At 38.0% G+C, this 14,138-nt stretch overlaps 1 protein-coding gene and 1 non-coding gene across 4 annotated transcripts in view; one reads left to right on the top strand and one right to left on the bottom strand.

The window, feature by feature from the left end:
* The window catches only part of GPC5 (glypican 5), a 710,259-nt gene that overhangs the window by 233,006 nt on the left and 463,115 nt on the right, over window positions 1–14,138 (bottom strand). The window lies entirely within an intron of this gene.
* On the top strand, window positions 13,410–13,481 carry TRNAC-GCA (transfer RNA cysteine (anticodon GCA)). Its single transcript has one exon. It is a non-coding gene; the product is annotated as a tRNA-Cys (tRNA).

Below are 14,138 nucleotides of genomic sequence, written 5' to 3'. Positions count from 1 at the left end.
CTGCTAATGAATGTAGAGTGTAGAGCTGGTTCAAGAAGTTTTGCAAAGGAGATGAGAGATTTGAGGATGATTAGTGCAGTGGCCAGACATCAAAATTTGACAATGACCAATTGAGAGAAGTAACTGAAGCTGATCTTCTTATAAATACATGAGAAGTTGCCAAAGAACTCGACATTAACCATCCTATAGTCGTTCAGCATTTGAAACGAATTGGAAAGGTGAAAAAGCTCAATAAGTGGGTGCCTTGTGAGCTGACCAAAAATTTAAAAAAATGTGATTTTGAAGTGATATCTTCTCTTATTCTACCCAAAAACAATAAAGCATTTCTCGATTGGATTGTGATGTACAACAAAAAAAGTGGGTCTTATACAACAACTGCAGATGATCAGCTCAGTGGTTGGACCTAGAAGAAGCTCTAAAGCACTTCCCAAAGCCAAACTTGCACCAAAAGAAAGATCGTGGTCACTGGTGGTCTCCTGCTGGTCAGATCCACTACAGCTTTTTGAACCCCAGAGAAACCATTACATCTAAGTCTGCTCAGCAAATCAATGAGATGCACCCAAAACTGCAACACCTGCTGCCAGCATTGGTCAACAGAAAGGGCTCAATTCTTCTTCTTGATAATGCCCTACAGCACATCATACAACTGCCTCTTCAAAAGTTTAGCAAATTGGGCTATGAAGTTTTGCCTCATCCACCATATTCACCTGACCTCTCACCAACTGACAACCACTTCTTCAAGCATCTCAACGTTTTGCAGAGAAACTGCTTCCACAACTATCAAGAGGGAGAAAATGCTTTCCAATAGTTCATCGAATCCCAAGGCATGGACTTTTACACTACAGGAATAAACAAATTTATTTCTCATTGGCAAAATTGTAATTTCTTAAACTGTAATGCTTCCTATTTTGATTAATAAAGATGTGTTTGAGCCTGGTTATATTGATTTAAAATTCACAGTCCAAAACTGCAATTATGTTTGTACCAACTTACTAGTTCGCAACAGTCAAAGCACAGAGACCCTGTCTAATGGTATATAGTTTCTCCTTGAATAGAGCATTTTTCTCCATTAATCTATGACTTACTTACTGTAAAGGCAATAATCTATTCTAAGTGTTTATGTATATGCATGCACATAAAAATGTCATGCAGAAACCTATTTAACTGCCACCAGAAATGTTTTTAAAGAGTTGCTATTAATACTTATAGTAATTATATTGCTAATTATCAATCATACTTTCATACCAATTTCAACTGCACAAAATTATAATAAAGCATATATCCTTTCATTGAACTGAACTCAGTCAACTCTTTAACGTTTTCTCTAATTTAGGGAAGCCTGAAAGAAAGTGAAAGTGAAGTCACTTAGTAGTGTCCGACTCTTTGTGACCCTATGAACTGTAGCCTATCAGGCTTCTCCATCCATGGGATTTTCCAGGCAAGAGTACCAGAGTAGGTTGCCATTTGCTTCTCCAGGGGATCTTCCCAACCCAGGGATCGAACCCAGGTTTCCCACATTATGGGCAGAAGCTTTACCCTCTAAGATATCAGGGAAGCCCAGGAAAGTCTAGCCAATGCAAAAGATGTAAGAGAGGTGAGTTAGATCCCTGGGTTGGGAAGATCCCCTGGAGGAGGACATAGCAACCCACTCCACTATCCTTGCCCAAGAATCCCATGGACAGAGGAGCCTGGCAGGCTATAATCCATAGGGTCACAAACAGCTGGACACAACTTAGTGACTGAACAACAACAAATACATTTTTCCATTAATATTCTCAATTTTCTCAAAAACCTCTTCGATTCCCATAATCATTGTTTTTTTTTTTGTTTTTTGTTTTTTTTTAATTTTAGAGGAGAAAAATACAGTTGACCACACTTGCAGAAGTGTTCAAGGGCTTAGAAATTATGCTTGGCTCTTCATTTTGTCCTCAGTAAAGAGCCATTCAAAAGTCAATGAATGGGGAAACGTGAACATCCAGGTACTTCATTCTGTGAACTTACACTTCATAAAAGATACAAGGGTCCAAAAGCTGTTTTACTTATTCCAAAAGTTATTACTTGAACATCACACTCAGTTTTTTTACAAGTTTACATCTATGTACTAATTTACTAAGGGCTTCCCTGGTGGCTCAGTGGTAAAGAACCCACCTGCCAATGCAGATGTGAGTTCAATCCCTGGGTTGGGAAGATACCCTGGAGAAGAACATGGCAACCCACTCCAGTGTTCTTGCCTGGTAAATCCTCAGGGACAGAGGAGCTGGTGGACTACAGTCCACAGGGTTGCAAAGAGTCAGACAAAACTGAGTGACTAAAAACTAATTTACTAAACACATGACTAATGAGAGTGAAACTTTCAATAAAGCCCAACAACTTGAAATTGTTGCTTTAGGTGAACTGAGCATTTGTGTAGACTCAGTTGCTCAGTGTTCAACTCTGTGTGACCCTATGGAGCGTAGCCCCACAAGACTCTTCTGTCTGTGGGATTCTCCAAGCAAGAATACTGAAACGTGGTGCCATTTCCTCCTCCAGGGGGTCTTCCCAATATGGACTGAATGTGGGTGCTAGTGGTAAAGCATCCACCTGCCAATGCTGGAAACATAAGAGATGTGACTTTGATGCCTGGTTGGGAAGATCCTTTGGAGGACGGTTTGGAAATTCGCTCCAGTATTCTTCTGGGAGAATCTTCTGGACAGAGAAGCCTGGTGAACTATGGTCCATGAGATTGCAAAGAGTTGGAAAGGACTGTGCATCTGAGCACTAATCACCTGGAAAGCCCAGACCTTAGTATTCAGTGCATTACAAATATGGTTCAATAGATGATGTTTTATTCATCAAAATAAAACATGGAACATGTGGCTATAACTTGAGAGGTTATGAAATAAATCTAATGATATTAGAATTTGGTTTGTTTACATGATTTAATTAATTGCATGTGCATGTCAGGGAAAGACTGGGAATTATGTAATGTTAAAGTATTAATACACACAACCACATGTGTACTTTCCATGGAATGTACAGGGAGCCCCACAAATCCTTCTGTGTAGAAGGAAGACAGTTTTCTACATGCTCATTTAATTGTACATAGATTTAACTGTCCACCATGCCTCTCTCAGTCAACAGGGACAGATAATGCAGACTGATGTAATGATGGTGATGAATGCTCCAGTTAAAGTCTTATTAAACATGATCTATTTTAGCTACCATCTAACAAACTGCTGTGGGGTATGCACTATTGTCTTCATTTTACTGATGAAAAAAACAGAAGCTTACAGAATTTAAATATTTTCTTAAAATCGTTCATCTTACAAATGAAAAATCTTGAATTTTAACCAAGTTTTATTCCTTAAAGGTGAATAATTACAATATCCCCTTACATGACTGTTATAACATCAAGTTAGAAAATATAGGAAAAGCACTCAAACACGTTAATAATGTTTATTATTTTTATTAATACTTTGTAGTCTGCTGATGGAATAGTTCCTTTCTTATTAAAACCTTGCAGGTAGTATAGACTTTCAGAAGAAGAGCAAAGGACTTTTATCTGTGACTTCTTGTTTGAGGAAAAATTGAATTTACTCATTAAGATTAAATGACTTAAAAAAAAACCCAAAATCTTAATAATTTTCACAGTTTAAAAATACCTAAAAATTCTGTGCTGAGATGTGATATTAGAAACCAACAAATAAGCTTCCCTGATTTAAAACAAAGAAACACACAAAAAAATTCTCAAAGGTCAAACATTAATGACATCAATTATAGCATCACAGAAATAGAATCCATGAGTTTATTACTAGCACTCTTTTGTGTGGAAGATCATTGTATACTAATTGTCAGAGTCACCAGAAAATAACAGTTTTATCTCATGTTTGGCTTTATGAATAAATCCTATGTTCTTCATTCTTCTCAGAGATGAACTATTGCGACATTTTTCAAAATTAAAGACAAGAATTTCAATAAAAGAATCCTTAACCTTTTTCTCACTAAGGTTAATTTGAAAGTTAACACAGTAATCAAAGGTTATTCTGAAGCAGAAGTGATTGCTACATTTTCAGGACTTTTGTAATCCACTTGAGGTCACATTAGTAGCTTAAAATTGGCCATAGTAAGAGTATTTACACCTTTATACTACAGAAATTGACAAATGCTACAAATCAGGGCTTTTTAATTCTCTCCAGAGAGACAGTTAAAAATTTACCAACACACCGTGGTTCTAAACCTATCCTATCTATTAAAATAAAAAGAAAATGAAACAAATAATAACTACAACAACAAAATTTTCATGTCACCCTATTACCAGTTACTCTGTTGACAAGCACCTAGTGGTCAATTAAAAGAAACTCAGCTTTCCAAGTTGAGTTGTCCAAGTTCACAGCAATTTTGATTACAATTTATATTTGCCCTGATAGGAACCATAGTCCTTTCTCCCTAGTTTACTCTTTGTTTCTCAAAAATAACCAAGTCTTCTTAAATCTTAAAAACACAAACAGATGTATTTTCCCTTTTAGTTATTGTGCCCCCTTGGTTTCATTTCTCAAATTACTGCAGTCTAGAGGCTGTATCCACAGCTCAAATGAGACTGCTCCCTTTAAGATTGTGGAAGATACTGAGCGCATTGTGCACCAAATCCCAGGTCAGGGTCCTGCTGCAGCTGCTGAGGCGTCATGAAGACACACTTTTCTGGAAGAATGCCCTTGGTTGAAAGAACCCTCCTGCTTGTAAACACTGGCCTCTCCAGGATTGGACTGTGCCAGTAGCTGATTGATGTAGGGCTAAAAAGGTCCAGGGCATTGTCTCAAGACTCTAGTGCCATCCATTCTCTAGAGCTCTCCCCAGAATCAAGCTGAAGCTAGATTCCATGCACATTTTCCCCTATCCTTACTCCTTTCCCTATCCTGATTCTCTGATAACTTCAGAAGTTTCCTCAGAGAGCATTCTCTCAATAAATTACTCACACTAGAATCTCAACTTCCAGGGAACCTGGTCTTAAACAAAGATCACAGGTAATCTGCCTCTCAAATCCAGATCCTCTTCTCAATCTCCATCCTTCTAAGACTCTATGTAACTTTCAAAATTGTTGATTGCCACTGCCCTTCTTGAAATTCCATTTTTTCCAAAATAATTAAAATAAGATTTATTCATGGCTTTCAGTGAATTCCTTTCATTCTTTCTCCCTGTGTTTTATTAGACCCTATGTCTCATTCTCTTATACTTTACATCTTAATCCTGATAAAATCTACCATGGAGCTTCAATATAAATGTAACTTCAAGATAAATGTAAAACTCTCAAAGTGGTCTTCCCAGGTGGCTCAGTGGTAAAGAATGTGCCTGCCAATGCAGGTGACTCAGGAGACACCAGTTAGATCCCTGGGTTGGGAACATCCCCTGGAGTAGGAAATGGCAATGCACTCCAGTACTCTTATGTGGAAAATTCCATGGACAGAAAAGCCTGGCAGGCTTCAGTCCAACGAGTCGGACACGACTGAGCGACTGAGCACACACACATATACACACACACAACCTCTAAATGTAATTTCCCATGCCTAAAAGAGTATTCTCCCCCTAAAATGGATCACCTTTCTCTGTCCCTTACCTATGGAAGTCATCGCCCTCCCTGAAGCCACCAAAGCTTGAAATCTTGACTTCATTCATCTTTAATTTTTTATCTTCTTCTTTTCCTCTCATATCATCAGTCACCCAGTCATGGCATTAGGAACTGTATATTTTTTTTCAGTTGTTTTCTTCTTTGTAAATATTGCATCTGAAAAGTTTATCTTCCACCAAAAATTATTTCAGCTATATCTAAATGTGTCTCCCTTCCCTCAATATGCTGGGCCAGCCACATATGCTTCATACAGACACTACTGTTGTTTTTCTAAAATTGTGTTGATTCTATCACTTTTTATTTAAGAATTTTGCAGATCTCCACATTTTTATATGAAATTTTAAATTATCTCTTTGTCCCATTTTCTGCCAACTTCCCTCAGAAATCCCACGGTCTATCAGTACCAGTCTATTTGCCATACCAAAAACACCTCACATATCTGCACATTTCAGTGGCTACGGTCATATATCTCTCTCTTCCTGTAATGCCCCTGCCTCTTCACACACTAGCTCATGTAGCTCCCTATACGGCTAAATTCCAGTGGTTCACCTTTTATTTAGTATTTCAACCAGTTCATTCTGCTTCCCTCCCTCCTGAATCCCAAAATGTATATGAATACATTTTTATATGTTCATTATTAAGGTTGGACATGCTGGCTTATTTGTGTATATATTTATTCTTCCTAGAAAGCTAACTGTAAATACTTGGAAACATGAGAACCATTAATCATCATTTTTTATGTTTATCCTGGGTGGTAGCACAGGGCTTTACATAAAATAGTTGCACAATAAATGTTGGAACTCAGTTCTAAAATTATGAACTACACAATCAATCAGCAATCATGACTTTAGCAGATTTATGTTTCCTATTCAAAGAAATCTTAAAAATATAAAAAGAAAAACGGGATAATAAATGTCCAAAATAAAAGTCACTGAAATACTGTCAGGCAAATTAACATGGCTATCAATAGAAAAGCATAGTTGACACAAGATTGTGAAATTCATGTTATATCAATCTCTTTACATGTTAAGGGGTTTAGAGGAGTCCATTAAAGATAATTCCAATTTTAAAGCTCATATCTCAATGCTTTTAATACTAGCCTCAACTCAGATTTTCAAAATCTTGAGCAATACTCATCAAATTAAAATACAGGCTGTCACTGAGAATATGTGCTTAGTCACTCAACCATATCCGATTCTTTGAGACCCCATGGACTGTAGCCCACCAGGCTCTACTGTCCATGGGGATTCTCCAGGCAAGAATACTGGAGTGGGTTGCCATACCCTCCTCCAGGGGATCTTCCCAACCCAGGGATTGAACCCAGGTCTCCCACATTGCAGGTGGATTCTTTATCAGACATCTAGGCCATCAGGGAAGCCCTGAGAATATAAAATAAATACCATTTTTATGAGTCAAAAATAGCTCAAGAGTTTTCTTTAAAAAAAAAATCAGCATTCTCTATTGACAGCATTATAATTCAAATCACAGAAATTTTATACACTTAAAATATTTTTAAATGATGAACTTTTGAAATACAATGTTTTTATTCTTCTACTCTTTACTTCCACTTTATTTCCTTTTATACCATCAATTTTCATTGTTTTTGTTCAGTCACTAAGTTGTGTACCACTCTTTGAGAACCCATGCACTGCAGCATACCAGGCTCCCCTGTCCTTCACTATCTTTAGGAGTTTGCTCAAATTCATGTCTATTGAGTCAGTGATGCCATCTAGCCATCTAATCCTCTGCTGCCTTCTCCTTTTGACTTCATTCTTTTCCAGCATCAGGGTCTTTCACAATGAGTCAGCCCTTTGCAACAGGTGGCCAAAGTATTAGAGCTTCAGCTTCAGCATCAGTCCTCTCAATGAATATTCAGGGCTCATTGCTTTAGGATTGACTGGTTTGACCTCTTTGCAGTCCAAGGAACTCTCAGGAGTCTTCTCCAGCACCACAATTTGAAAGCATAATTTCTTCAGCTCTCAGCCTTCTTTATGGTCCAACTATCACATTCACACATGACTACTGGAAAAACCATAGCTATGACTACTGGAAAAACCATAGCTTTGACTATACGGATCTTTGTTGGCAAAGTGATGTGTCTGCTTTTTAATATGCTGTCTAGGTTTGTCATAGTTTTCCTTCCAAGGAGCAAACATCTTTTAATTTCATCACAGCAGTAGCAATCTGCAGTGATTTTGAAGCCCAAGGAAAGAAAAATCTGCCATTGCTTCTACTTTTTCCGCTTCTACTTGCCATGAAGTGATGGGACCGGACAACATGATCTTAGTTTTTTGAATGCTGAGTTTTCAGCCAGGTTTTTCACTTTCCCCTTTCACTTTCATCAAGAGGCTTTTTGGCTCTTCTTCACCAGGAGAAATATCAATGAGCTCAGATATGTGGATGATACCAACAACTAGATAAATGTTAACTGAATTCTTTATTTCTAAATAGGTTAACATTCCTTTGCTCTAAACCTAAATATGTCTAAAGTAGAAAAGAAACCCTTTTGAATCTTGGAATGTAATCTGATATTTTTAAGGCTTAGAGATGCATGGTATGTACAAAAATCAAAGTGTCAAAATTCTTACACAAAACAAGGTTAAGTGTACATGGAGTAGAGAAGAGAATCAGAATTCAAACACTCCTTCAGAATGGCTGATCTTTCTTAGCACAAGCAAACTTTTATGTTCTTAGGAGAGAATTTTTATGTTCATAAGAACTTTTATGTTCTTATATTCATACTAAGATTCAAACTTGGTATGAATCACTAAATCCAGCTGACAGTATAATATCCCCCAAAGATCATGTATCTGGACAAATTAAATAGAACCTCAGTCTGCAGATAGGCTCTAAAATTCATTGATGTAGTTTGTCAGTTCTACTTATGCTTATTCTACTTAAGAAAGTTCATTAACTTTCCCTCCTACCTTCTTGCTTTCCTTCCTTAGGCTTTCTAAGTTGTTCTAAATTACCAGTATAAATTCAATGCCTTTCAGGTTATTTCTGCAAAAGGCAAATACCATTAGTATTATGCATTGGCCATCTTCTTAAAAGTGACTGCTTCTACAATGACAGCATTTCTATCCATAATCTTTAAGTGGGGCAAAGTAATTCAGGTGACATACACGACATTTAGCACAGTATATTACTTTGAAAAACAGATGAATTTTTTATGTAAAATGCTACTGAAGCATACACTTTAACGTAACTATTCAATTTTCTACCTTAAGCCCCAAAGCTGTCTTGGCTGGCATAGGTATTTTTCTTTATCTAGCCCTTTCTCACTCCATATTCTGCAAGACATGCTCAGAGTCTCTTCCCATTCAATTTATGACATGATTCATTGAAAGCTACAGCCTACTTGAGAATTTTTTAATATTTTCCATCCCTGCAGTAGAAATCCATTTTTCTGATAAGAAATGTAGTGATGACCCTGTCAGCTAAGTATCCTAATTCATCTGTCTGTGTGAGAAAGCTCTTCCCTCCAGGCTCCTTCTGAATTCATCTATGGATTGTTCTGTGTGGATTAACATCTGCAAAGAGTAGCTTTCACGTTTCTTTAAAAATAAAATATATATATATTTTACAGTTCAAAAAGTAGTAGATACTAATCAGTTCAAAATATTATGATCACATTTTTCTGGTTCTTAGGGATTTATCTACACTTATAGGATGAAAGAACTTATAAAAGAGAGTATGCTACCAGAGAATTAAAAATGAAGCAGATTTCTCTGGACTCACATAGGCTATTACCAGCAGAAATTTTTCTAATCAGTAGAATAGTTACTCTTAATTCACAAACATATTCCAAGTATTTAAAATGGATACTTGAATATTGGTCAATACTTAAACACATCTAAATATGCTTTCTAAAATCATAAAAATAAGAATATATAAATCATTATGTGACTAGCATTAGAAGTTATCACATTAGATACATTTCCTCCAATGGAAGTGTACAGGATGGTTTGACTATATAATACACTGTAAGTATGAAATCACATGGTCAAATGTCATTAATCTCAAGAGAGAAGAACAAACAAGGGCAGTTTTGCTTGTAGTCCACATTCTATTTGTGTAATCTGTTAGTCTGTTTTATTCTTGGAGTGTTTAATGAAAGGCTGTTCTGACCCAGTGCAAGCCCCATTATATCCTGAAGCCCTTAGTGGACTCTGACAGTGGAACCTTCCCTAATCTGGTTTGAAAGTGAAGTCGCTCAGTCATGTCTGACTCTTTGCAACACCATGGACTGTAGCCCTCCAGGCTCCTCCATGGGATTCTCCAGGCAAGAGTACTGGAGTGGGTTGCCATTTCCTTCTCCAGGGGATCTTCCTGACCCAGGGATCGAATCCAGGTCTCCCACATTGCAGGCAGACGCTTTAACCTCTGAGCCACCAGGGAAGCTTTTAGCTAGCCTATTCCATCAGTTCCACACTCTTCATTCAATGTTATTGAGTATCTCCTATGTGTGATGCATTGAGCAGAATGTCAAATAATACAAATAGTTGCTAAATAAAAAGACGACTAAAACAAAGTCTCTAATCTCAAAACTCTTAAAATCTAGCAAAGGAGACAGCAATGTGCAACTATAGTGATAAAATAAAATATAGTATTTAATTGACGAAAGTGGGACTTTTTTTTTAAGTTGGGAAACTCTTCAGGAAAGAATTGCCTTTGAGTTGAATCCTGTCAGTTGAATATGATATTCTCAGGCAGAAATGTGGGAAATGAATTTTAATTCAATAAAATGTTTTGACTTATTATAAAAAATAAATGTAAGTGATGGCAGATCTCAGGAATTATGAATAATTCACTATTGCTAGCACATAAGGAAAGAAGAATCTAGAAGGAGAAAATTATAAAAAACAAATTCCAGACCATGATAGAGGGCCTTGATTACCATCATCTCTAAATTAAATTGTATTCATTGTCATTGAATTGTGTGTGAACTTTCAGCAAATTCTGAGACTCTTCCTGATGACATAAAATACATACCATCTCAAAAGAAATCACAGCCACTCCTTTTGATGACATAACTCTCTCACTCTCTCATAAACATAAACACATCTTAACAAACTGGCAGAAAATTTAAGTGTCCAGGAAAACAAAGCATAGACAGTTTTGGTACAGATTCCAAAACTACGGGGTGAAATAATCATGCATTCAAACATTTCTGAAATTCTAATTTCAGTCCAGACAAGTTCAGTAGGCTAATGTGTATGCAGTAGTTTCTAAACAAAAAAACTGAACTATCTTCCTGAAGCACCCGAAGAATGATGAAGGATTATTTAAACCAACTCATTTTCTTTAGAGTCAGGAGACTTGAAAAAAAATTCACTTGCTAATATTTAATAAATTTTTATCAACTTTCAATCACATGTAAACAAAAAGGTATTATATCCCCACATTCTACCCACCCCCACAAAAGAGCCCAGTAATAACGTTCAAGGCTGATGTGGACACAAAGAAATGGCAAACAGATTGTCAGTGGGGGTGAAAATTGCCAGAACCCTTTGGAAAATAATGTATTAAAATACAAAAACTTAAACCACTATAAATGTAAATATAAAAACCTGAGCAATACCTATAGAAGTTCTCTGTAGACCATTCAAAATTCTCAATTCTCCAAGCGAGGATTCAACCGTACATGAACCACGAAGTTTCAGATATTCAAGATGAATTTAGAAAAGGCAGAGGAACCAAAGATCAAATTGCCAACATCCGTCGGAACATAGAAAAAGCAAGAGAGTTCCAGAAAAAACATCTACTTATGCTTTATTGATTATGGAAAAGCCTTTGACTGTGTGGATCACAACAAACCGGGAAAAATTCTTAAAGAGATGGGAATACCAGAAAACCTGCCTCTTAAGAAATCTCTATGCAGGTCAAGAAGCAACAGTTAGAATTGGACATGGAAAAATGGACTGGTTCCAAATTGCAAAAGGAGTAAGTACGTCAAGGCTCTATATTGTCACCCTGCTTATTTAACTTCTATGCAGAGTACATCATGCAAAATTACAGGCTGGATGAAGCAAGCTGGAATCAAGATTGCCGGGAGAAATAGCAATAACATCAGATATGCAGATGACACCACCCTTATGGCAGAAAGTGAAGAGGAACTAAAAAGCCTCTTGATGAAAGTGAAAGAGGGGAGTGAAAAAGCTGGTTTAAAACTCAACATGCAAAAAATCAAGATCATGGCATCCAGTCCCATCACTTCATGGCAAATAGATGGGGAAACAATGAAAACAATGAGAGACTTTTTTTTCTTGGGCTCCAAAATCACTGCAGATGGTGACTGCAGCCATGAAATTGAAAGACACTTGCTCCTTGGAAGGAAAGCCATGACCAACCTGCTGCTGCTGCTAAGTCGTTTCAGTCGTGTCCAACTCTGTGCGACCCCATAGACGGCAGCCCACCAGGCTCCCCCATCTCTGGGATTCTCCAGGCAAAAACACTGGAGTGGGTTGCCATTTCCTTCTCCAGTGCATAAAAAGTGAAAAGTGAAAGCGAAGTCGCTCAGTCGTGTCCGACTCTTAGCAACCCCATGGACTGCAGCCTACCAGGCTCCTCCATCCATGGGATTTTCCAGGCAAGAGTACTGGATTGGGGTGCCATTGCCTTCTCCGATGACCAACCTAGACAGCATATTAAAAAACATAGACGTTACTTTGCCAACAAAGGTCTGTCTAGTCAAAGCTATGGTTTTCCAGTAGTCGTGTATGGATGAGAGAGTTGGACCATAAAGAAAGCTGAATGCTGAAGAATTGATGGTTTTGAACTGTGGTGTTGGAGAAGACTCCAGAGTCCCTTGGACTGCAAGGAGATCAAACCAATTAATCCTAAAGGAAATCAGTCCTGAATATTCATTGAAAGGACTGATCCTGAAGCTGACGCTCCGATACTTTGGCTACCTGATGCAAAGATTGACTAATTAGAAAAGACCCTGATGCTGGGAAAAATTGAAGGCGGGAGGAGAAGGGGATGACAGAGGATGAGATGGCTGGATGGCATCACCGACTTCATGGACATGAGTTTGAGTAAGCCCTGGGAGTTGGTGATGGACAGGGAAGCCTGGTGTGCTGCAGTCACTGGGGTTGCCAAGAGCTGGGCATGACCGAGAGACTGAACTGAACTGAACTGATGCTGTTATTCACCACATTGTGGGGCAAAAAACAAAAACAGAAACCTTCAGAAGTGTTTATTTAGAAGATATTGACTGAATCAATTTGGTTAAAGCCAAAATATAATTAAATACTTTGCAAGTATTATCAAATACTACGCAATTACTAAAAATAATTAGCAGACTATTTACACATCAGCTACTGAAAAACTTCAACATGGTGAAGAGTGAGAAAAATAGTTGAGTGTAGGTAGTAAGTATATAATTTATTTTTGTAAATATTATCACTAACAAAAACCTTATTATGAGTATGTATGTATGTAGGAGCATGGAAACATGGAAAGGTGTTATATTCCTTGCTGTTAGCATGACTGCTATTGAGACACATTTTCAAAAATTAAGAGAATGAAACATACCAGAATTGTGTCCTGAGCTCCAAACCTAATCAGTGCTAGGAGGCCTGGGGAAAGAGCCTGACAGAAAATGACTCCAACCTCCTCAAGTTTCTTGACTCACTGCCACTGATAGTGATGACACTGTTTCTCAGTCTACACAGAAAATAAAGCTCCCCTGACTAGGAAAGTCTTCATCTTTTTATCTTCCAATGTAAAAAAAGTGTCCATATTCACTCTGTCTTTTCCTCCATCCCAGAGGAATGATTATTGCTTCCTCATCCAAAGGGCTTCCCTGGTGGCTCAGAGGTTAAAGCGTCTGCCTGCAAGGCAGGAGACCCAGGTTCAATCCCTGGGTGGGGAAGATCCCCTGGAGAAGGAAATGGCAACCCACTGCAGTATTCTTGCCTGGAGAATCCCACGGACGGTCCACAGGGTCGCAAAGAGTCGGACACGACTGAGCGATTTCACTTTCTTTCCTCACCCAAAGACTGCATCTACTTCTGTGCACCCTGGATTCCTTTTCCACACTACCTCTAATTTTATCAATTATATCACCATGCAAACCTTCCTGATCTATAAATAAGAATTAGTCTCTCTTTTCTTAAAAATAAGGCAAACAAACAACAACACACAAAAATCAAGCTCCTTTGACCTAATGTCACTCTCCTGGTATGTTATAAAAATTATTTAATAATCAGTATGGGGGCTTCCTAGGTGGCTCATGGGTAAAGAATCTGCCTGCCAATGTCGGAGACACAGGAGACACAGGTCCAAGCCCTGTGTCAGGAGGATCCACTGGAGGAAGAAATGGCAACCCACTCCAGTATTCTTGCCTGGAAAATCCCATGGACAGAGGAGCAGGCTACAGTCCCTAGGGCTGCAAAGAGTCAGACATGACTGAGAACACACACACACATAGCATCAATTATACAAAAGTTTGAATCAGGGCTTGTGGTTCCCATTGAACTAAGAGTCCCTTTTAGTTCCTGGACCTGAGATAGTTACTAAGCTCCTGTGC

Source organism: Bubalus kerabau, chromosome 12 (assembly GCF_029407905.1).
Source record: "Bubalus kerabau isolate K-KA32 ecotype Philippines breed swamp buffalo chromosome 12, PCC_UOA_SB_1v2, whole genome shotgun sequence".
Classification (NCBI taxonomy): Eukaryota; Metazoa; Chordata; class Mammalia; order Artiodactyla; family Bovidae; genus Bubalus; species Bubalus kerabau.
This window is presented reverse-complemented; position numbering and strand designations above follow the sequence as displayed.